Source organism: Balaenoptera acutorostrata, chromosome 14, assembly GCF_949987535.1.
Source record: "Balaenoptera acutorostrata chromosome 14, mBalAcu1.1, whole genome shotgun sequence".
NCBI lineage: Eukaryota > Metazoa > Chordata > Mammalia > Artiodactyla > Balaenopteridae > Balaenoptera > Balaenoptera acutorostrata.
The window spans coordinates 44,610,453-44,635,459 of NC_080077.1; the positions used below are offsets into that span (position 1 = coordinate 44,610,453).

Here is a 25,007-nt window from a genome sequence, read left to right on the forward strand (position 1 = left end):
CTATCCAGTACTGTAGCCACCAGCCACATGTGACTACTGAATAATTAGTTAATATGGCTACTAGAAAATTTAAAATTACATATGTGGCTTGCATTTGTGGATTTCTTTATATATAGACAGTGTTGGTCTATATCATGGCTCAAAAAGCCATGGTCCATACTAACTGTAAAATTGGACAGTCATATTTTCACCTGGTAGAGTTTCTGTTTGAAGTGGCTAGAGTACTTTTCTTCCCTACTCCCTATCTTCATATATCCACATAGTGACTTGGTCTCAGAAAACAAGGCAGAAATTGAAGGTGGAGTTGGGGTGATGATTAACTATTGGTGGCTTATTACATCAGGAAGTTTGTGGGAAGGAATAACAAGGAAAGAGTCCTGATAGTGAAGATTTTGAAAATGGCAGTTATTCATTTATAGCATCATTGCAGCCTGTTAAAGAACAAAGTAGGGTGATAAAATAAGAGCCATACTACATAAAACACTGCTATTCAATGGAAAGTGAAGTAGAAGCTATGCCTTTCAACCTGCCTTTTAACTACAGATCTGAGAAGTGGGTTTATCAGCTCCCACACAGAGAGTAAGAACTAAAGACAGACCTTGTCCTCTGCTGACAAATTCTAAGTCTAGATAAATTTCTCCTCATTCAAATATAATTAAAGAGTGGAGAAAAAAGAAAAGAAAAGAAAGAAACTACTTGGACCAATAGGAATAAAAACATGCTGTAGAACAAAGGAATCAAAACATCATACCGAAGGTTTGGTGGAGGATCGTAATTAAGAAAAAAATTCAACAAGGTTTCAAATTCTCCTAAAACACTTTAAATTGCACTAGAGAGCTTCAGTAAAAAAGATTATGTGAGGACTTTAAATTTTGACCTGAAGACAAGGTAAAAAAAACTGGGAAGTTTCTACATTGGTCCTCAATGAGACCCTTCCTTCCTGTAGCCACACAGTTGATGTTGCCATGTATAAACATGGACAAATATTTGTGTACAAGGTTACGTGCTGCAGAATTTTTACTAGGGAGGTTATGAACAACTCAAATAGCAAGCCATAGGAAAATTGTTTCATAAATTTTATCCTGTTCATGTGATACAAAAATATATGAGGCCATTAAAAACTTAAATTTTTAAATAATATCAATGGCATAGTTTCGATATGCTCATGAGAAAATGTTAAATAAAAAGTCAGGGCTTCCCTGGTGGCGCAGTGGTTGGGGGTCTGCCTGCCAATGCAGGGGACACAGGTTCGAGCCCGGGTCTGGGAAGGTCCCGCATGCCGCGGAGCGGCTGGGCCCATGAGCCACAATTGCTGAGCCTGTGCTCTAGAGCCTGTGCTCCGCAACAAGAGAGGCCGCGATAGTGAGAGGCCCGTGCACCACGATGAAGAGTGGCCCCCACTTGCCACAACTAGAGAAAGCCCTCGCACAGAAACGAAGACCCAACACAGCCATAAAAATAAAATAAAAATAAATAAATTTAAAAAAAAAAAGAAAAAAAGAAAAAACTGTTAAAAAAAAAAAGTCAGTAAGTAATCTGTACATATACAATTTTAATTATGTAATATAGATACAGTAGATAATATATATATAATGGTTGACATGGAACAAAATTTAAAAGTTATCATTGTTTATATCAGATGGTGGTATGCTGTGGATAATTTAATTTTTCTTCTTTATGTTTGTCATATTTTTAATACAGTTGCTATTATTCCCCATAAACAATATAAATTTTAAAATTACACGGACTATTTTATTCACTGTCACGATGTTCTTTATCTTTAATTTTTCCAATATTTTAGAGTACTTTGGGTAGTAACTATGGAATGAATGAATACAAAAAGGTGCTTTTCAAGTGTCTTTGGAGAGATCATTGGTGATTTATCTGTTTTTGAAACTTTTTCAGTAGTCATACTATTTTGGCTTATGCAATCTTTCTATTATTTGGTATTTATTTTTAAAATATATAGCAGCTTCTTTTCTAAAATAATTTAAGGTAGTTTACAATACAGAATATGTGCAATGTTATAAAAAGTAAATGGAAAATCAGGAGGGCTGGGGAAAAAAAGAAGCTGCAAGTAAGCTATTAATAGGCATTGCCATAACTTATGTGATTGAGCATTAGACTTGTCTGTGGCTAGCACCAAAAAACAAAACAAAACAAAAAACACACAAAAAACAAAACAACAACAAAAAACCCAAACAGAAAAAACAAACCAATGAGAGTGTCTTATTATCAGGAAGGAAATGGCATGCTTGGAGTAGGGCCTAGGAGTGGGTGGGGAATGGAACACGTATAGTTTGAAATCCTCCTTTCAAGGGTGATTATGGTTAATACTTCTCTGCCAGATGTTCTCTCACAATTAATGTGTGACCATCAGATGGGTGTTGGAAGGAAACTCTCCATGGGTGCACATGTTCCTGCATGTCCTCCAACTAGAGGTGCTTATTACCTTTATCCTTACATGGATGCTTGTGTGGCAGATAGAGGTAGATAGCATATCCCTCCAGAGCAGAGGACAGGTTCGCTCCTTGTCCAGAATGTTACAAATAATTTCTCCCTCTAGAGCAAAAGTCACATGGGTTTGCTTACTGTCCACTACAAAAACTTAGGGTTCTCTGAACTTGGGGTTCTTCAGCTGTGATTCAAATTCACTGTATGTGCAGCATCCACCTGACCCCCATGACACTTCTGTGGGACTTGGGAGGCAAGGAGAACCGGCAAACAAGATGCTTTTGCTGTCTGCTGTGCCATGAGTAACACAATCTTCGAGGGCTGACCTAGGACACATGTCTTCTGTTAGCACCCAGGAAGCTGTGTCAGGCTAACTCACTAGCTTGCAAATAGAGTAAAAGTGCATACTTTTCAGTTTTTGACAACGATTTGCAAGAGAGGTCTTTTCTTGAAGACCCAGGACTTACAGGGGATAAGACTTTGTCTTTGAATGGATGCATCAACAGACTGATGTGAAAGTAAGAGGAAAGAGGAAATCATCGATAGCTAGTGATAGTCAAAATGGATTTGTTTAAAGCAAACTAATTGGGGCTTCCCTGGTGGCGCAGCGGTTGAGAATCTGCCTGCCAATGCAGGGGACACGGGTTCGAGCCCTGGTCTGGGAAGATCCCGCATGCCGCGGAGCAACTAGGCCCGTGAACCACAACTACTGAGCCTGCGCGTCTGGAGCCTGTGCTCCGCAACAAGAGAGGCCGCGACAGTGAGAGGCCCGTGCACCGCGATGAAGAGTGGCCCCCGCTCGCCGCAACTAGAGAAAGCCCTCACACAGAAACGGAGACCCAACACAGCCAAAAATTAAAAAATATATAAATAAATAAAAATTTAAAAAAAAAGCAAACTAATTACAGTGTATAGTATATGAATTAGTCAAACAAGTTAATGAGACGGGTAATAACAAACCCTAGCAATTCCTGAAGATCATTTACTATTAGATCTTAGTTGCTGAAGCAACGGCTCAAAAATTTAACTATTTTAAAATATCTTCTTATTCATGTTGAAGATATCAAGCTAGAAATATGTCTTCTTTTTGTATAGCATTTGTACATAATGACACCCATGCAAGCCATGCTTAAGTCTCCACACTTCAAAGAAATGACCTTTAAAGTCACACTTAGGGAAAGTAAGCTAAAATCAGTGGGGCGTTCCAGTTGCCAAGGACACTTGTAATCATTTCCTTAATTGTCCTTGACAATCTTATCATTAAAGATGTGGGACATTAATTAATGATGGAACATCTATTCCTGGAAAAATAGGCCTTGGAGGCACAATAGAGTGCTTCTTTTCCATACACTCTTCGTGAACGCTGCTTCTGCAGTGTGGGTCATCCATGTTGCAAGCGTTGCCTGGATGGCATGTAAACATCTGGAGCACTCGATTGTGTGAGGATTGGACTGAATAAAATCAATGCTGATAATGCTGAAAATATGTTCAGAACCAGCGCTCCCTAAGAAAGCTTTTATGCCTAGATTAGTATCAGTGTTTAATTGACGGACTCTTCACTTGGTTAATTACTCAGTCTATTGTGGCAGGGAGAGGGAGGAAAGGACAAAAGCATTTGTGTTATGAATAGTTACCAATAAGGGAATCAAATGAGAGAGAGCTGAACACCCTGCTGTAGAATACTGTCTTCCAGGAAGTCTTCCTTGTATAGGACATGATTTTATTGAATGACTGTCTTTACAAAAATGGAAATTGTTGAAATAGAGCCTGTCTTTTAAAACGAAAGTTAGAACCTTTGTGTTTTTAAGCGACTGTGGAGGGCAAACTCTGAGGTGAACAGTTTTTTTTTTGCCTTCATGTACCTTTTGCTGTAAATAAAAGGACATAAGACACTGAGATATGAAAACACATTGAGGGACTTCCCGGGTGGCTTGGTGGTTAAGAATCCGCCTGCCAATGCAGGGGACACGGATTCAAGCCCTGGTCCGGGAAGATCCTGCATGCTGTGGAGCAACTAGGCCTGTGCGCCACAACTACTGAGCCAGCATGCCACAACTACTGAAGCCCGCGCGCCTAGAGCCCGTGCTCCGCAACGAGAAGCCACCACAATCAGAAGCCCTCGCACCGCAACAAAGAGTAACCCCCGCTCACCACAACTAGAGAAAGCCTGTGCACGGCAATGAAGACCCAACGCGGCCAAAAAATAAATAAATAAAATAAAAATAAATAAATTTATTAAAAAAACCCACACATTGCAGATTTATTCTTTGTACCTTTGAACTTCAGTATAAACTAAACCTTTTACACAAAAGGAAGCAGAAATTGGGATACTATGAAAACACATGCACACATTTATTCTTGATACCTTTAATTGATAATGCTATAATATATAACAGCTTTTTCTTGTCTAGAATGGAAGAATGTTATGGCAATCCATATTTCCTCTGCAATAACGTGATGACATTCAAAGGCATTGAAAACATAAATGAGTTCAGAGAAGGTGTTACTCCTAGTGCGTCTTCTTTTCTGGTACCTCCTCATCAGTCTGACCTCTGAATGTTGTTGCTCCCAAGGCTGAGTCTAATGCTTAGCTCTTGGTCCTCTGATCTTTTCCTTCTGCACATACTTCCTTGGTGACTTCAGTCTCATGGCTTTAAACATCATCTATACACTGTTGACTCCCATGATTGTATTTCCAGCCTGTACCTCCTCCCTGAACTCCACATGGATGTCTATTGGGCATCTTAAACTTAACAATTTCAAAACTAAAACCATCTTGGTCTTCTTCCATTCTGCTCTTCCCACAGTCCTCCTGTTTACTACTCCATTTTCCCCGACCATCCTATCACTCCTTCAACTGAAGAAGAGCCCAGAAACATTGTGGGCTTTTAAAAAAATCTCTCACCACTGCTACTATTACACATTTATCCTTTCTTACCTGTATGTTACTCCAGCCCCTAACTGGGACCTCATTCCCATTCTCTTCTCCTCTTTCATACTATTTTAGTTTCCTTTTTTAAAAACCTAAACACTTTACAGATGCTACATCATTTTAATCCTCATAAAAACATTCTGGCAGGGGCACGATTAGGCCCATTTTATACATACAGAACCTGAGGATCGGAGAGGTGAAGGCATTTATAAGGAGCAGAACCAGCCTTTCTGATTCTTAAGCTTATATTTTTTTCTATTAAACCACATCATGTATTATATTTAGGACTTTAAACACCTGTTAATTTAATGAAAACCTTAGTCAGAACAGTCATTTGCTGTCACCAATGAGACTGATGGATGGAAGACTTCATTTTCGAGTACTGGTTTTGCTAGAAACAAACCTCATCTAGACTTAAATAAGCCTGTTGCTCCGTGTGGGCTGGAAGCCAAGCAAGTCACTGTCCTTTGTGGGGAGAGCAGCAGGAACATCAGAGAGGGAGCCAAGGAAAAGCAGGGGAAAGAGCATGACTTGGCTCTCCAGGCAAAACTTGATCTGTGCCACAGACGCTAATTCAGATGAATTTATGGTTTTTTTAAAAAAGATCACCATTAGTGCCAAAAATCAAAGCCAAAGACTCATGCCATGATGACTGATATGAGTGACACTACAGAACTCAACCATCAGGCAAGTCCTACAGTTTTATCCCAACGTGCGTCATACTTGGATTAATATTTGTTTAGGCAAGATGTTGATACTTATCTTTTTATTTCCTTTGGGAAAAGGAATGTCTCATAAGTCATCTAATTTGTCCTCTTTAATTTAGGCCTGGATTGATGTGTCTAAATCAATGAGTATCTTATGGGGGCTTAAAGATTTCTGGGCCAGAATTATTCCCATTATCATATTCCACCAGAATGGTGGGGAGCATTACATTGATCATGTGTTGATTTTTGTGCATAAAATGATGCTACCAGCCCACTCAAGTCAGGATTAGAAAACATTTAGTGAACACTTACTGCATGCATAGTAGGTATTATTATTCCCACTTTGCAGATAAGAAAACTGAGACTCGGAAGGGTTAAAAAACTAGCTAACGTCAATGCCACTGGTTAGTTGCAAACATTCTCTTTGGGATCTACATCTGCAGCCTAGTGTTCTTTTCCTCTGAGATTATTAACATAAAAATCTAGCACAACAACAACAAAAAGTGAACACCTTGCATTTTAATGGCATTTTATTAATGTAGAAATGTAATTATTCTACTTTTGTGAACACACGATTTAATACGCAGTTGCCATCATATCACAATGTCACTTCTATGGAATCACGCCTGTGACTTTGTCCACAGATAAAATATTATTCAGATGAAACAATAATCAAAGATAATATGCTTACTTTATCTTCTGTGTATCCCCATTCAGAACATTCTTTTTAATCCCTAAAAATAACTTTATTATTACTGAAAATGGAATTTCATATCCATCACATTTAAAGTCCAGCTTAAGGGCTTGAGCCACAAGCCACTTTAATAAAGAGATATCGCAGAATATTATAGGACCAGCTAATTGTCTAAAGAATATGTTGACACCATAAAATACCTTCTTAAAAGCAATAGATGCAAACCAAACTCTTTATCTAATTTGCTTATAGCACCTCTGTAATACATCATAATTTGACTCTAGGATATATTCAGATTTAAGACTTACTATGCCAAGATTGCAGTGAGATTTCCTAGATATTTATCACCAATGAGAGAAATGCCTGTAATGTCTATCCCAGAAATTCACACACAGAATTACAGTAACCTGCTGCTTATTACAGGTTAAGAGGCACGTACTTGTGGAATCCAATGCCTCAGTGACAGTTACGGTCATAATTTGACAGACACGACTGCGTTCCTTCCAGAGGCACGGTTCTTTATTTCAAAGCATGCAAAAATGATAAGGTAAAAGAAGAGAAAAAAAAGATGTAGGAAAGAAGTCAAGTGAAAAAGTGATTGATAATGTTTGGTCGGTAGCAAAACCAATCACATACCAGTTCTGTAATTATTTCAAGCTACAATTTAAATATCTCAGTGGGTATTTGACTGATATGACTATAGTTGTCTATATACCCATTTGGGACCTTAATTACTTAAAGTCTAGAATTTTAATTCCTACACACACACATATACATATAACAATTAAATAAACTTCTAGACTTTGAGTCTTGAATTTTCACCTCCTGTTCACTCCTAAGTCCTTACAAACAAGCTTATTTTCTCATCTGAGGAACAGAAACTGCTGATGTCAAAATCACTGATGTTGTCCATGTTGTCAGATCCAATTGACACCTCCCTGTCCTCATCTTACTTGGTTTATTAACAGCATTCAGTACAACTGACTACTCCCTCTTGTCTCAAACACTCTCTTCTCTTAACCTGTATGAAGCCATATGTTTCTGGTTCTAGAGATAATGTATGAGAGGCAATTTAGACTTTGATGCCAGACTGCCTGGGTTTGAATCTCAGCTCATACACTTACAGACTTCATAACCTGAACAGATTTGTTTTACTTTAGCTATAACTCACATTCCTTATATGTGCAAAATGGGATGATAATAGTATCTGTCTGATTTGGTTATAAAGACTAAATAAAGTAGTATTTATAAAGCATTTAGAAAAGTGCCTGGCATATAGTGAGCACTATAAAAATGTTAAATATTTTTAGTGTTAGCTGTTCCTGACTGCTCCTTCTTAGTCATCTTTGCTGACTCAACCCAGCCTATAAACGTTGGCATCCCCTGATGTTGGCTCTCCACCTGTGCCCTCTTCCAGTCCCATAGCTTCACATTTCACTTATTCGTTGATGACTCTCAAATATGTGTCATCTCTCCTGTGGACTCTAGACTCTCAGATGCAACTGCTTAGCTCAAAATAGCCTAAACCATAGACAAATATAGTAGTTCATATAACAAGTTCTAAGGTAAAGTGGTTATAAACCACTCAATTGACTGAGCAGCTCAAAGATATCATTATATCCCTAGGGCCTTTCCAGTTTTTCACTTTTTCATCAGCTAGCTCTCCTGGTTACAAGATGGCCACAGCAGTCGTGGCCATCACATTTAGACCTAACAATGTCTAATGCAGGGTTTCTCAACCTTGGTAATATGGATATTTGGGACTGGATAATACTTTGCTGTGGGAACTGTCCTATGCATTGCAGGATGTTTAGTAATATCCCTGGCCTATACTCACTGGATACCAGTAGCATTCAGATATTGCCAAATGTCCCCTGGGATACAAAATTGCTCCCAGATGGGAATCACTAGTCTAAAGTCATCAAAGGAGCTAACTCCTTCTGTGAGTCTTTTATGAACAAGGGAACCTCTCCAAGAAAACTGCCTCTCAGGTCTCATTGTCTATGTCACTTATCCTAAACCAGTCACTAGCAGGGTAAGTAAGATTACTATGATTCATTGATAGTAACCAGCATTTTCTGGGAATAGGAATAACATTTGAATAGAACTGGCTAGGTCTTCAAGGGAGAGTGGGGTGTTGGTAGGAATATGCAGTGGCTGGGTCCCACCCACTTCATCTTTGCACTGAGACTAAAAGTTAATCCATGCCTTTCTTATCTCAGCTCTCACCACTTTCTTCATCACTCTGTATATTCCAGCCACACTGGTCTTCTTTCTATGCCTCAGGTGCACATTTCTCATCCCTATTTTAAGCCCTTTGTATTTGCTAGTTGCTCTTCTTGGAATTCTCTTTCCCCAGAGCTTTTTATTAGTGATACTTTCTTGTCAATTAGGTCTCAGATCAAGTTATCACCTCCTCAGTGACTCCTAACCTAAATTAGCATCCTTCTGCCCAGTCACTTTCTATTAAAGCATCTAATTTATTTTCTACATGGTACTTACTGAAATGTACCTGTTACTTTCTGAAATGTACCTGTTCGATGGTGGCTGCCCTCCAACAAAATGTAAACTTCTAAAAGCAAGAAATGTGTTCTTTCTTGTTTTTCATTGTATCCTCAGCACCTCTAACAGGACCTGGAATATTAGAAACTCTCAATAAATATCTCTTGTATGAATAAGTGAATCAGTGAATGAATACCTTAGAAATGTGTTCCTGAGCATATGGGAGGAAGCACTTGAAAAACTCTCAGAAACTGAGACTAGCTGGGGGACAACTTAGTGTGATAATTTTCTATACTCAGTCTGGAAAGGGCTCATTTCATAGATTTGGGAATAGAAAAGATGCATAACCTGACTTCCACTTTGGGCCAAGATGGAGTAACAGGGACAGGATTTACCCTCCCACCTTAAACAACTAGAAACCAGGCAAAATATATGAAATAATTGGACACCAGACAGCACAGGGCAACCATTCTTGATAGAAGACAAGCCAGTTAAAGGAGCCCTCCATGCCCCTGCTTAATTAACACCTGGAGAGTCTCCAGGCCACTTTGCAGGGAACGGGAGTCCAGGCAGATGCTGGTAGTTTCCCATATTTGAAGAGATGATGGGTTGGGAGTTTGGAGATAACAGAGAGAATTTGGGAGGTCTGCAGAAAGCACCCCCCCCCCCATCTATACCTGAATAGTGATCACATGCATGTAAGGAAACTATCTGAAACTTGTGAGGGGAACAACCTAAAAGGAGCAGGTAGAGCAATCCTAGGAGCTCTCCCTGGGAATAGTATTATGTCCTAACAAACAAAATGTAAAACCTTGTAATATATGTGACACAGGGTAGACTACTCTGAAGGGTATTGCCTCAGTAATGCAGAAAAACTTGCTTGAGTCTAAAGGCTGCTCTAAATGTGCGTAACAAAGCTTAAAGGCTGCATCATTTTACTCTCTCACCAGGAATGTATGAGGGTTCTGATTTCTCCACATCCTCACCAATATTTGTTATTGTTCATCTCACTGATTATAACCATCCTAATGTGTGTGAAATGGTGCTTTTGGTTTCGAATTACACTTCCCTAATGACTAATGATGCTGATGATCTTTTCATGTGCATATTTGCCATTTATAGATCTTATTTGCAGAATTGTCTATGCAAATTCTTTGCATATTTTTATGTTGAGTTGTAAGAGTTCTTTATATATTCTGGATACAGTCCCTTATCAAACATATGATTTGCAAATGTTTTCTCCCTTTCTGTGGTTTGTATAAAAACTTTTTCGATGTTGTCCTTTGAAGCACATAAGTTTTTAATTTAAGTTCAACTTACTTATGTTTTTCTCTTTTGTCACTTATGCTTTTGGTCATATCTAAGAAACCATTGCCTAATCCAAGATAAATCCAAGATCTTTTACACCTATGTTTTCTCCTAAGGGTTTTTTAAAATATAGTTTTAGCTATTATGTTTAAACCTGATCCATTTTTAAATTGTAAAATACACATAACGTAACATTTACCATCTTAACCATTTTAAAGTCTACAGTTCAGTAGCTTTAAGTATTGATACATTAATATTGTTGTGTAGCCATCCATCTCCAGAATTCTTTTCATCTTGCAAAATTGAAACTCAATACCCATTAAGCAATTAACTCCCCATCCTCCCCTCTCCCAGTCCTTGCAATGACCATTTCATTTTATAACAATATCACTTCGGTCTCTTGTGATTTTAGATTACTGTTTTTTCAAAACAGTTTTAATAAAGCTTTTAGGTTCCACTTTGAAATTTAGAAATGTCTCTTTTAGCAGGTTATTTTCTGGGGGTGATTTTAATAGAAAGCTAGTCTCATTCATTTCTGGTTGATTCTTAATGGTATGTATTTAATTTAATTTAATTATTTTTAAACAGCTTTGTTGAGTTATAATAGACATTTAGTTAAGTCATACATATTTAAAGTGCACAATTTGATAGTTTTTATATGTACAGTTGGCCCTCTGTATCTATGGGTTCTGCATCAGTGGATTCTACCAAACATGGATCAAAAATATTTGGAAAAAAAACTCCAAAAAGTTTCCAAAAGCCAAACTTAAATTTGCCACACACTGGCAGCTATTTACATATCATTTATGTTTATTCACAACTATTTACAGAGCATTTACATTACTTAATTGTAAGTAACTTGAGATGATTTAAAGTATGAGAGAGGATGTACATAGGTTATATGCAAATACGACGCCATTTTATATGAGGGACTTGAGCATCTGTGGATTTTGGTATCCAAGGAGGGGCTCTAGAGCCAATCCCCTGAGAAGAATGAAACATGACTATATACACCCATAAAAACATCACAAAAATCAAGATAATAAACATATAAAACATATTTAAAAACCAAGATAATGAACATATCCATCATCGCCCAAATTCTTCATGACCTTTGTCATTCCTTCTTCCTGGTCCTCCCTGTCTTCTCATCCCTATACAACAACTGATCTGCCTTCTATTACAATAGATTTATCTGCATTTTGTAGAACTTTATATAAACAAAATAATACAATACTTGCTCTTTATTGTCTGGCTTTTTCACTCAGTATAATTATTTTGAGATTTATCCATGTTGTTGTACATATAAAAGTTCATTCTTTTTATGGCATAGAAGTATGCCACTGCATGGATATGCCATAATTTGATTATCCATTCACCCGTTGATGGACGTTTGGGTAGTTTCCAATTATTGGCAAATACATTTGCAATTTTTGACAAATAAAGCTGCTATGGATACTTGCGTCACACAAATCTTTATATAGTCATACGTTTTCACTTCTCTTCGATAAACACCTAGGAGTGGAATGATTAGGTTGTATATTAGATGATTGTTGAACTTTTAAAGAAACTGACAAACTTTTCCAAATTGACTGTATTGTTTTCCATTCCTGCCAGCAGTGCATGAGGTTTCTATTTCTTCCACGTCCTCATCAACAGTTTCTATGTTCCGTCTTTCAGTATTAGATATTTTAATATGCTGCAGGGGCATGTCATTTCAATTGGCATTTTTTTTGAATCTGTAGGTCTCTCTTCATACATTGCAGCTCTAAATAAAATATTTCAGTGGACAATTTAAAGCTACATGCTAAAGGATAAAAATGGAACTAAGGGCTGGAAACAAAGTCTATGAGAATGGTTATAATGAAGTCATAAAAAATTGATCACTCTGCCCAGTTATCTAATTCTTGAGATATTAGGGATTGTATTGAAACTCTCTTGTTTCTCAGATTATTTTTTTTTAATTTTTATTTTTTTGGGGCTGCGCGGCATGTGGGATCTTTGTTCCCCGACCAGAGATCGAACATGCGCCCTTGCACTGGAACATGAAGTCTTAACCACTGGACCACCAGGGAAGTCCCTGTTTCTCAGATATTCTGATATGAAAAATCAGGATGAAGAAAAACTGGAAACTCTCTCCAGACTTGGTTAACTACAGCATTAACATATTGAAAAGATACATGGTGGGAAGCTTTTGAAAGTTGTCTATGTGTGGGAGGTCTTTCTGACTTTTCTACAGTTTGTTTCTTAAGATTTATCCTTGCTATAATTAAGATATTCTCTAGGAGTTAGAAAAACAGCAAGATGAATCTAGGCTTTGTGAAATTTCCTTGAGCTTTATCATACAGCATTGACAGCTTATTAGTGGAAATAAAGCTGTTTGCAATTTCAAACAGCTAACACTGTTAATTCAACCCTTTTATTAACCTTTCACTCCTTTCAGTCTCTTCAAACTTCTCTCAAGGATAAACATTTTCAAAGAACAATTAATGTTAAATATATGCTTGTATATTTATTTTTCATGATGATCATTACCAATGAAATTGTAAATCTCCATTAAGCCTGCTCTATCAGGAGTGTTTTTTTTTCTTTTTTTCCCTTTGTTTCTTGCAGATTTCAACTGATTTCATTTTTATTTACTCTAATAATATATAGTTCAAATATATAATTTTTGCTCTTGTTCTATGCCGGGCACTATGCTGAGCACTTATAAACGCATTTTAAAATCTTCACAAAAATCCTCTGAATAGATATTAATTTTTAATTTTTTATTATTTGTATTATTATTAATATTATTCTAGAGTTTATCAGTACTAACATTAACAAAATGTTGAAGAAAAAACTGCTTTCAGGGCTTCCCTGGTGGCGCAGTGGTTGAGAATCTGCCTGCTAATGCAGGGGACACGGGTTCGAGCCCTGGCCTGGGAAGATCCCACATGCCGCAGAGCGGCTGGGCCCGTGAGCCACAACTGCTGAGCCTGCGCGTCTGGAGCCTGTGCTCCGCAACGAGAGAGGCCCGCGCATCGCGATGAAGAGTGGCCCCCGCTTGCCACAACTGGAGAAAGCCCTCGCACAGAAACGAAGACCCAACACAGCCAAAATCAATCAATCAATCAATCAATCAAACATACGCATCTGATTCAAGATCCTCATTAAAAAAAAAAAAAAAAAAAAAAAAACTGCTTTCACCTTCAATCGTCTTTAGGTAGATAATACGTCACCCCTCAGTATCCGTGGGAGATGGGTTTCCAGGCCCCTTGAGCCGGTGGATACCAAAATCCGCTGATGTTCAAGTCCCTTCCGATAAAGGGGCACGGCACAGTCAGGCCTCCGTTTCAAATGAGAATCGATCCGCGGCTGAGTGAATGTTTGGGTGCAGAACTCGTGGATACGCAGGACCCACTGTGTATGTGTAACTCGTTCTTAAATTCTATAGTGCTTTTCTATATTGTCTTTTTCTTATCTTAGTTTCCAGGAATTTACTTTTATCTTCTATCTTGATAATCTCAACTTTAGGATTATATCCTCCTACTTTCCACTGAAAATAGAAGTCTTTCAGGTTCTGACCTGTACCTATTTCTGTTAGTGTTCATTTCTACTGGTGTCTCTATACTCCATAATTCAGGTTTTTAAAATCCCCTCAATGTCTTGGATCCCATGTATACAAATGAGAGACAATTTTTTTAAATTATATATTTATTTATTTATTTATGGCCGCATTGGGTCTTCGTTGCTGCACGCGGGCTTTCTCTAGTTGCAGCGAGTGGGGGCTACTCTTCATTGTGGTGCACGGGCTTCTCATTGTGGTGGCTTCTCTTGTTGTGGAGCACGGTCTCTAGGTGCATGGGCTTCAGTAGTTGTGGCACATGGGCTTCAGTAGTTGTGGCTCGTGGGCTCTAGAGCCCAGGCTCAGTAGTTGTGGCGCACGGGCTTAGTTGCTCCAAGGCATGTGGGATCTTCCCGGACCAGGGCTCGAACCCATGTCCCCTGCATTGGCAGGCAGATTCTTAACCACTGCACCACCAGGGAAGTCCCGAGAGACAATTTTACATGGTCTGATCCTCAATTTCTCTGCTACAGTCTACACCCAAATATGCCATCAGGTATCTTGAACTTTTTCTATTCTTATATACAGAAACATTTCTCTTTGTCTTTCTTCTAAGCTCTTCTTATCAGATTCACCACCTCTGTTTTAATCAGGTTTTGTGGGTCTTGAGGTTTATACAATTTGGGGGGAGGGGCTCTTTAAGAGAGAGAATGCAAACTTCTGATTATAAATTAGGCAAATATTCAGAATGAGAAAAGCAATGACAACAAGTTACCAATGTTGAAAAGCTGACAAATATCACAAACACTACAAAACAAAAGAAAAACAACATATTATTTTCTATTACTTTGCCCAGTGTACTTTTATACATTTTCTCCTACTTTTTTTGTCTGTCTACTTATGGATCACCTAATTATATGCCAAGCAATTAAAAAATATATCCTATAGACAGAGTAGAAAGGTAATTCAGTCTTTCTTCTAACATGGATGATAGAACTTTGTTTTTTATTATGAATTGTTGGGACATATAAAATATGTGAATTCCCACATGTACTATTTGCAGTTTTGACAAAAGTTTATACCCTACCTCTATAATAATTCTGATAAATTCTATTTCATGAGATTCCCATCTAAAAGGAAAAAAATATGTGGTGAATTTGTAATACTCTGCGCTGCATTACTGGGCAGTAATAACATTGTTTTCTGATGAGGTGTTAATGAGTACTGGATAAGAGGAAAAGCTTTCCATAACTAGATTCTACCTCCAAACAGTTCAAACCTTGCTACTCCTCCACCCCACACTGGGGACTGGCCTTGTAGGACACAGTCAGAGAATTGTCTCTGACAGTAAACGATTTTGATATTTTCTCTATTCCTGTCCCTCTGTGTCACAGCACCAGGTGAGTTGTCATAGTAGCAGAAGGAGTATCTAGGGCTTAGCTACACTCAAAAAGGGCTGAAAACCACATAACTGGATCTCATTAAACTGAAATTATTTCTTCAATTCAGCTTCCTGTTAGCCAGATTCCCAAAAAGCTCACAGCTACTCTACAATACCATCCCCAGCATGAAAGTAGGAGTGACTGAGGGAAAGTCAATGTGGAAAAGGATAGTAGTCTTATCTATTGTTGTGCAAATGTCCTCCTTTTGATAATTTTACAAAAACTGATGACATATACACATTGCTAGAGTCACTCCCAGGATCTTGGAAGGGGCCTGTACCAGGGAGGGGCCCTGAAGTTTAAGCTTATGTGGCTTTTTGTAAATCCAGCTCTAGTCCTCAGTCAAGAAGCTTTGGAATAATAATTGTCATTCATCCACGACTGCCATTCCATTGCCAAATGTTGGCGCTCTTTTCTTCAAACCATCACACAAAACTCTTACCTTCTCCCTCACGTGATCCACCATCTTTATTGAGCACTTACTATACACTAGGCTTTGTGTTCGATTCTGGAAATACAATGATGGATAAGGTATGCATGGTGCTTCTCACAGAGCTGGACTCAGTGGCAATTACTCACCTAGCTCTAGCTAGAATACCTCAGGTTTGCAGTCAGCTGTCAGCCTTCCTAGGCCCTGTCCCACTGTGACTGATTCTTTAGGCTACATTCCACCTAAGCCTTGGGCCAGATTACCACACCACAACCCAGTTCATGGGACCATTGTGACTTTCCCATCACACTGGGCTTTAAGGTCAGATTCCTTATCCTCAGTTACAAGGCCCTTATTACACACTCCTGACTGATTCAGTGGGCTCGTATCATTGTGTGTTCCCCATCCCATTACCACCGTTCAGCTCATGAGAGCTTCCTTCTGCTGTTTGCCCTTTGCATCCAAATTATCCCTCTTCTGGGTTTTTATTACCTCACCTGCCATCCTGTGCAGAATGTTCCTCTCACACAATTTAACCACTTCACTCAAAGCTGCCCATCATCTGGACAAAATCCTCTCTGAATCAAGTGAGATAGTTCATTTTCATCACTTAACACATCCTTTGGGGGTAAAAAAAACCCATAAATTCCATTTTCTACATAAAATCAAATCTCTAATATTTATTTAGTTGAGCAGGAGCATGATACTATAAATTTGGTAATCTTTTTTTTAAAAAAATGTGTAGTTTTAGGTAATTCTTTTAATGTTAGCTTTCAGTTAAGAAATCATTACTTTTCTAACTAGAATTTTAGAGGAAAAAGACTTAGAAGTGGTGAAATTTGGTGGTATTCATATGCAACAACAATATTTATTGTCTGATTCAGAGTTAGAGCTCATTCAGGTGGTATTTGACTGGCTTTGTTAGGCTTGCATCCCAAATTAGCTTTGCTTTCCAATCCAGGTATGGATATGTGAAATGACCATCAGCCAAATGCAGAAGGATACACAAGTTGACGGCAATACATGGTGACCTATCTAGTGGAATGTTGAAACTTGACAGAGACCTGGAGGTGGGCTCAAACTCCACTCTGAGATGCATAAAAATCTGGTAAGAGGCGCATTTAAACCTTGAGGGGAAATAATGAACTTGAAAATGTACTAACTGAAAGGTGCAAAAAGCTCAACCCAACCTTCTTTGGAAAGGCAATCTCTGTCCTGGTGGGTTTCACAGAGTAAATCTAGTATCACTACTACAGCCTTGCTAATGACAGTTGGGGCTCACACAGGCTGAGCCATAATCAATCACATGCAAATCAAATATTCCAAGTGTATAAACAATCTCTGTGAATCGATGAAATGTGTAGCCCTGAGGATGAGGGGATAACAGGTGTATAGTCGCTGTTTGCTCAGAGCTGGTCACATGAAGGAGAAAGCAGTGATGTGTGCAGCTGTATTTATATCCCGCGTTCAATCATGGAAAATGCAGCATTCGATTTCATTGTCCACCGTTGAAAGTAAGTCTTGAATAATTCTTTTGGGAATCTCACAATTCATCTGGACACAGAATTCAGCCCTTCACCACTCAGCTCTGTGGGGTTTTAAAATGCAATTCCAGTCGGTAAATGTATTTTGAACTTTGTGAAGTCAGGGTAGTTAAGACACATGTATTTTGTGAGAGTCTCTTGGAAATAGTGGCACCGTCCCATCTGAGCAGGCACAATGCCTCTCTTAACAGATGGCTGGGAGAGAAGGCAGCCAAAAGACCATGTATGAACAACAAATGTGCTTGCTAAGGGCGGGAGTCCAAGTGGTGAATGTCGAAATTGTTTTCCATCCGAAGCTTGCAGGCCTGTGGCACAGGGAGTGGGGAGTCAGTTGACTCTTGCCCACTAAAGCAAAATGACCAACAGCTTCCATGACTATAGGAAAAGAGACCAGCAGACTTGGGAGTGGCAAGTACTCATCGTCCTTTTACCCTTCTGTGGAAGTCTCTTCTGTCTGTTAGTACCGGACTTTATCTTGTGTTCATTTACACAAGCTAAAACGTGAGTGTCACATGTACATAGACAGTAAATTTGGCATCTCTCGAGATAAAAAATATTTCCACTAGAGGCATCAAGTACAAAGTTATATTGCTTAAGAAGACAAGATATTATTTATAAGAAGGAAGCTGCCTTTGATTGTTGCTACGTTTCTTATTGTGCTTTAAACAACTTTCCACCAAATAAATGTGGATATGACTAGTTGATAATCTATCTGTCTAGTTTAAGTGCTGTAGGGATGTAGCAAGACATCTCAAGTCTTGCTGGCATACGTCAAGACTTCTGAAGTAAACAAACTGCAATGTATATGAATTTTGAGGGTATATTGTTAAGTGATCATTTTTACATTAATGAGAGTTTTTCAGTATAGTCTATGGATGGAACTGAAATTTTAATAGAAACATGATTTTATTGAAATCCAATGTCAACGAGTAAAGAGGGTATGGGGGTGTTTACATACATATGTTTGTAGATGAGGATGTTTTCTATGTGCAAATAACTACATATGTACAAATATGAATATGAGAAAGTGTTCATGTTACTGGACTTAGCTATATTAATTCTTCACACAACTAGATTTAGTCAGTATTCACCTGAAATGCTAACAAAATGTGATAAAGTACAGAGCAATAAGGCAGATAACAGATTCCATCGTAAAATGAGGCCTTTGATCTTTAGACTTTTATTGTGGGACTCTTTAGTTCTTGGAAGCGAGTCTACTTTTCTAAAATTATTATATATTCACAATGAGTGAAGGTAAGAGGGAAGGAAGACCCATTTGGTGTCATAAAATCTGTGTGTAAGTAAGCCTAATACTACTTCTCAAGCAGAGATGCCCAACACCCCTCCTCCCGAAGAAGATTTAGGGAATAATCACTTTCAACCTAATCTTTATCAGATGGGCTGCACTCTCTACCGCATTATAACTGGGCCCCACTCATACTAAATACAAGGTGGATATAAAGGCCGTTTGAAAATAGCATGTATTGTTATGTTTCAGATAAGTGAGAATCTTTATATAAAATAGGGCTGGGTAATTGACACAAGAATTCTCCCATCTGCTGAATCTAATTAGTACAGCAAACATTTATTGATTATTCTGACACTAATGCAGCTTTGTGAAATACATTCCTAGGAATTCTTTCCAGATCCTCTTGTCTAATTTTTTAGTTTGAGCCTTTAGGCTGAAAATCAGTCATGCTGACAACTCATGTTATTTAAATTAAAAAAAAATAATTTACCAAATCCAGAAATATATTCTGTAACTTTTATCAAAACCTAAATGTTATTTATTCTGGCCGCATTTCAAATTTTTTTCATCTGTAGTTTAAAATAATGTAGTTTAAAATGACCTCTCAGTATTGTTGAAATAGCTGAATTCGTTGTTTAATTTCTAAATTAATTTAAATTTTATTCAGTTATAAAATATAGTTAAAGCTTATATAGCTCTGGAACCAAAATCACAGTTTTATGAAAGCAGAATATTTAATTTAAAATGCTGAAAAAATCTATTGGGCTAGTCCAATGAGACATCAATGAGTTTGGATTATTTAATAATTGGGGCCATGTTGCCCTCTACTGACAGTATTGGAGAACTTGCTTTATTTACTCATTATTCTCATTACCTAGCACAAAACCTGTTAATTTAGGCTTCTGTTTTCAATCCTGGTTGCATATTGGAATCACCTGAGAAGCTTGTAAAACAATCCCCATTCCCACCACCTGATGAAGATTCTGATTTATTCACCTATGGCCTGGCATGAGTCGTTTTTATAAGCTCCCCAGGAGATTCAAATATACATCATGTTAAGAAATGCTAGTTGAGGCAAAGAAATAAAGTATTCCCAATAAAAAAAAGTTGTACCCCTGCCCCAGAGCATTTAGCATACCAGTGATCACTAGTCTCTGTCATCTGTTCTGCAGTGCCATTGTCAGAGACACGGTTTCTAGTCCAAAATTTTCCCTGATTAATCATGGGCTAGGTCACCACATGGGCACAGCAGCATGTGAAACATGCATGCAGAAACACACATACATTCACAGTTGCAGGAGCCGCTCTTCCTGAGAACTTCCAACCAAAACACAGCTTCATTCCTATAACTAAGAAGGCTTTCAAACTGATGCCAACCTTCATGGGAAGAAAGGCAAACAAAACTGGGAGGATGGCGTTGAAACTGAAAACAGGAATGGGAGCTTTTTTATCACGAGGTAGGTGTGTGTGTGTGTGTCTGTGTCTGTGTCTCTCTGTTTATTTCTGTGTGTCTGTGATTCCTGTCTTCCCCCTTGGAATGTAATTCCAAGAAGAAAGCGATTTTTATATGTTTTAGGGCAATGCCTGGCACATAGTGGGCCCTCAATGGACATTGTTTAATGGATGACATAAATAAATGAGTAGGCTTATGTGTGAGACCGAGAGAGAGTTTGATTATGAATAAATGTTCAAGGATACTCAAAAAAGAACAGGTAAACCCAAGCTGGATGAAAGAGGACACCTATCCAACTAAAAGATTGAAAACTTATATCACTGTAAAAAATGATAGAATGAGAATAATTAAGAAAGCAAATTTATAATTAATTTCTGGTAACCTATGAATTGTGTCAAAACCCAACCATCCCAAGACCGGCCTTAGAGGTTATTTAAGAACACATGACTAGAAACAAAACTAATCTGTCACCTTTGGAGCATTTTAGGGAACCCAACTCATTATTTTGATAACTTGCAACTAAAGAGAATCAGTCATTTATTTTGCCTTTCCTATGCAAACTATATCACCGGATAACCAAATACAAGTATACTTCTCTAGAAGTATTCCAGTTAAATGAATAAGAAAGTTTATAATTAGAATATCACAGTGAATTGATGTTTTAGGCATTGAGCATCATTAGCTGCTAACAGGACAGAAGGAGTGACAACCAGACATTAGATGCCTCTGGATAGAAGAACACACCGCCTATGAAGCAGTATTGCTCAAAAAAAAAAAAAAAGAACCTAAATCTGGCAAAGCTCTAGGTCCAATTACCAATATACTGAAGCCCCAACTTATGAAGCTGTATCACAGAGATGCAATCAGCAAAATTCAGAATGGAGGAAATTCTATAGGACAAACAACCTGGTTTCATTAAAAATAAACTGCAGGAAAAGGAAGAGTCGGAGGAGGAATCTATTGATTAAAATACCTTAAAAGACATATCAACCAAACACAATGTGGGGACCTTATTTGGAACTTAATTCAAACAAGCAAATTATTAAAAAATTAATGACATTTATGGGCAATTGGAATTTAAACATTTACTGGATATTCAGTATTAAGAATTTATTAATTTTTAGGTGTAATGATGATATTATATGGTCATAAATAGTCCTTATCTTTTAGAACAAATACTGAAGCATTTGTGAATGAATTAAAATGTGTGAAATTTACTTGACAATAATAAGACAAGGGGAAGCTGATGGGGGTGCAGACACTTAGGATTGGCCGTGTGTTGATAATTGTGGAAGCTGTGTGGTAGGTACGTGAAGGCGAGTACTATTTTTTTTCACTTTTGTATAGGTTTGAAGTTAATCAAAGTTTTTAGAAGTATCCAATAAAGGAAAAGCTTCCTCACTAAGGTGAGGTAGATTGGGGAGGGGTGTTCTTCACAAACTATTTAGAAATGGAGCACAAGAAAGAAGATAGAAAGAGGGAAATGTTTTTAGTAGATTATGTTGTGTCCGTGGTAAACTGTTCATTCTTACTGTTTTTCTCTGCAAGTCCTTTTAAATAATGCAGTACCTGCTGTTGAAGTCAGTATGCCAATAGTATTTCCATTTGCCATGAGGAGGAAGGGCCCACTTACTATCCTTGCTGCGGGATTGGTGGGCAAGAAAAAGAGGAGAGGAAGTTGCATTCATGTTGCTTCTCTAGCACATGGAGAATATTTATTCATCCTTTCTAGGACTATTTTTATAGCAATACTAAATATTTAGAAGATGTCTCCACGTGGGGCCCTTTGCTTTCATTTTTCTTTCCTGTGGAAAATAAATTATGCTGCTTTTTTTTTCTTCATCCAGTAACAAACTGTTAGGAAATTGTAAGCTGGCTTTGTTCTCCCCATCCCATCAAAATTTCATTTTGCACTTCAGAGCAGTTGCTCGGTTCACAGAGGGCAGATTGAATGAATGACGGGTTTGGAATTTATAAATCAGGCAATCTACGCTGGTAGTCCAGCAGAGGGAGCAGTGACCATGGATTTGCAGACCCAAAAGAGGACGAAACTGCTTCAATCAGATAGATTGTATTTAGACACACTGTTCCTTTAAGAGCCTGACTGTTTCCTCCTCCACCTTTATTTTACGGACCCTGGAGCTCCAGGTTGATAAGTGAGTATCCATAAGCAGATCCTATTTAGTCCTAACCCCAACGTCATAGAAAGATTCTTGTGGTAATTTGGAACCAGGGGACATGAAGCCAAGATTCTCCTTTTATATGATTTTTAAATTATTATTATTATTTTTTTAACATCTTTATTGGGGTATAATTACTTTACAATGTTGCGTTAGTTTCTGCTGTACAACAAAGTGAATCAACTATACGTATACATATATCTCCATATCCCCTCCCTCTTGCATCTCCCTCCCACCCTCCCTATCCGATCCCTCTAGGTGGACACAAAACACAGAGCTGATATCCCTGTGCTATGTGGCTGCTTCCCACTAGCTATCTATTTTACATTTGGTAGTATATTTATGTCCATGCCACTCTCTCACTTCGTCCCAGCTTACCCTTCCCCCACTGTGTCCTCAAGTCCGTTCTCTACATCTGCGTCTTTATTCCTGCCCTGCCACTAGGTTCATCAGTACCATATTTTTAGATTCCATATATATGTGTTAGCATACGGTATTTGTTTTTCTCTTTCTGACTTACTTCACTCTGTATGGCAGACTCTAGGTCCATCACCTCTTCAGAGCTAGAAATTTCCTTTAAATTCTCTCCCTTTATTTAGTTTTCCCATACCATTTTTCCTTCTCTATTTCCATTTTCTCAAAAACTGGTCAGTGGTGAGGTAGGAGCCATTATACATTTCTGTGCTGCCGACTTTAGGTTAAGGACAGAGCCTCAGACAGGAAAACGGACTCTGCTGTTTCCAACCAGCTATCCCCTTTACACGCCCCCATGACAAAGCTTGAGGATAGAGCAAAGGCAAGGCTACAGTGGGTGCCTTTTGCACAAAGCTGCGGGGCAGTTAGCTCTGGTGGACAGGATGAGGCATTAGTGCCTTTTCCCCTTGCTGCCTCTGAAGATGAACCAAACCACAGAAAGAAAGGCTTAAGGGGCCATGGTAACAGCTGATCTGCTTTGGCCTCGCTGATGACATTCTAAGAACACACCAGCCCAGCTCTACCAAATCTTCATTCTATAAAAAGCAAGGGAGATGGGCACCAGCTTAGCTTCCCCGGTGAGCGTGAAGGTGGATTAACCCCTCTTGGGCATCAGCTACATCCTCAGTTGGCCATTCTTCCCATAGAACTCGGGGAGAAAATTCTGGACAACGTGTCCCATTAAGAGCATATTGTTGTTATTATTTAGAGCAATGTAAATTAGTCCTCACAGTTTCTTTTGTAGAAAGACTCCCCCCACCCTGCCCACCGCCTTGCATCAGAAACTCTATACTCTAGATTAGCGCATCTCAGACTTCAGTGTACACAGGAATCACTTGGAGAACTTGTGGAGCTGCAGTTCTAGAGGAGAGCCAGAGGTTCTGAAAGGGTCCAATCTGGTTTCTCAAAGTGTGGTCCATGGAGCAGCCCCATTGGTATCACCTAGGAGTTTGTTAGAAATGCAAAAGTGAAGTCGTGCAACCGTTTTTTTCCTCTGTATGTTCAGAGGTCCCTGATACTAGAATGATGATGATGATGATGATAATTTTAAATACCACTCATTGAGTACCTATCGCATGCCAGCAACTATATACACATTAACTCTAATGCAAATAACGTTGTCTTTATTTTACATCCAAAAAGTGAAGCTCGAAGAGGATAAGTAACCCGTCCAAAGTCAGGTAGCTGGTGAGTGTCCCCATCCAAGTCTACCAGTTCCAAAGCCTGGGCCCTGTTCGCCACTCCACACTGCAATAATTGAGATCCCTCATCCCACTACCGACCCCCTACAAGATTCCCTGACTGTTTCTCCAGCCTTACCTATTGCTTGCTTTTTCCACTGATTTTTTTTTTTTATTACGCTTGCTGGGTCTGCAGCATCTGCACGTGACCTTGGGCAACACAACTGGTTAAGAGCAGTCATTCATTCTTGGGGCAGTTTCTATATACTTGATTCCACTGGGAGAGATCATTATGTCCTCTTGAGGAGCTTATCAACTGTCTAATCTTTATTACAGAGGAAACAAGTTTCTTTCTCTAATGTTTTACTAAAACATTTAACTTGATTTTCTTCATACTCTGATTAATTCCCTCTATTTGTATCCTCCTTATAAATGGAAATTCTCATCTTGCAACATCAGATTCAAGACAGTTTTCCTGTAATCCATTTGCGGAGGAGGTGTTTTGATTTTCTTGCAAAAATAGACAGATGTATTGCTTTACTGAGACTTACAAGTGTTTTTGGACTAGCTGCAACAGTTTTCCTTAGTCTTTCCCCTGATGCCTACATACATTTATCCAATAAATATTTTTTGAGCACATACTATATGCCAGACATTGCGCTAGGCTTGAGAATATAGTTTTAGTAAAATATACGTGGTGCTTTGCTTCCATGGGGCTTCCTTCAATTATGGTATCATGGTAAGCTGGCTTCTATTCTTGTGGACCTTTTTGTATGACAGCAGGATTGTAATCTCAAGTGTAAATCCTGAAAAAAATGTAGATTTAAGGTTTTGCATGGCGTATGGTATAGTAAAAAAGAGTAGACTGGGAGTTTAGAGACCTGAACTAGACCTCTTTCTCCTTCCCTTC

General features: G+C 38.4%; 1 long non-coding RNA gene across 1 annotated transcript in view; it reads left to right on the top strand.

Annotated features, from left to right (window-relative positions):
• Positions 1 to 25,007, top strand: part of LOC130704754 (uncharacterized) — a 221,487-nt gene that overhangs the window by 152,031 nt on the left and 44,449 nt on the right. The window contains exons 3-4 of the long non-coding RNA XR_009005222.1: positions 16,978 to 17,124; positions 20,102 to 20,266. This is a non-coding gene — a long non-coding RNA (uncharacterized LOC130704754). The remainder of the gene's footprint in view (positions 1 to 16,977; positions 17,125 to 20,101; positions 20,267 to 25,007) is intronic.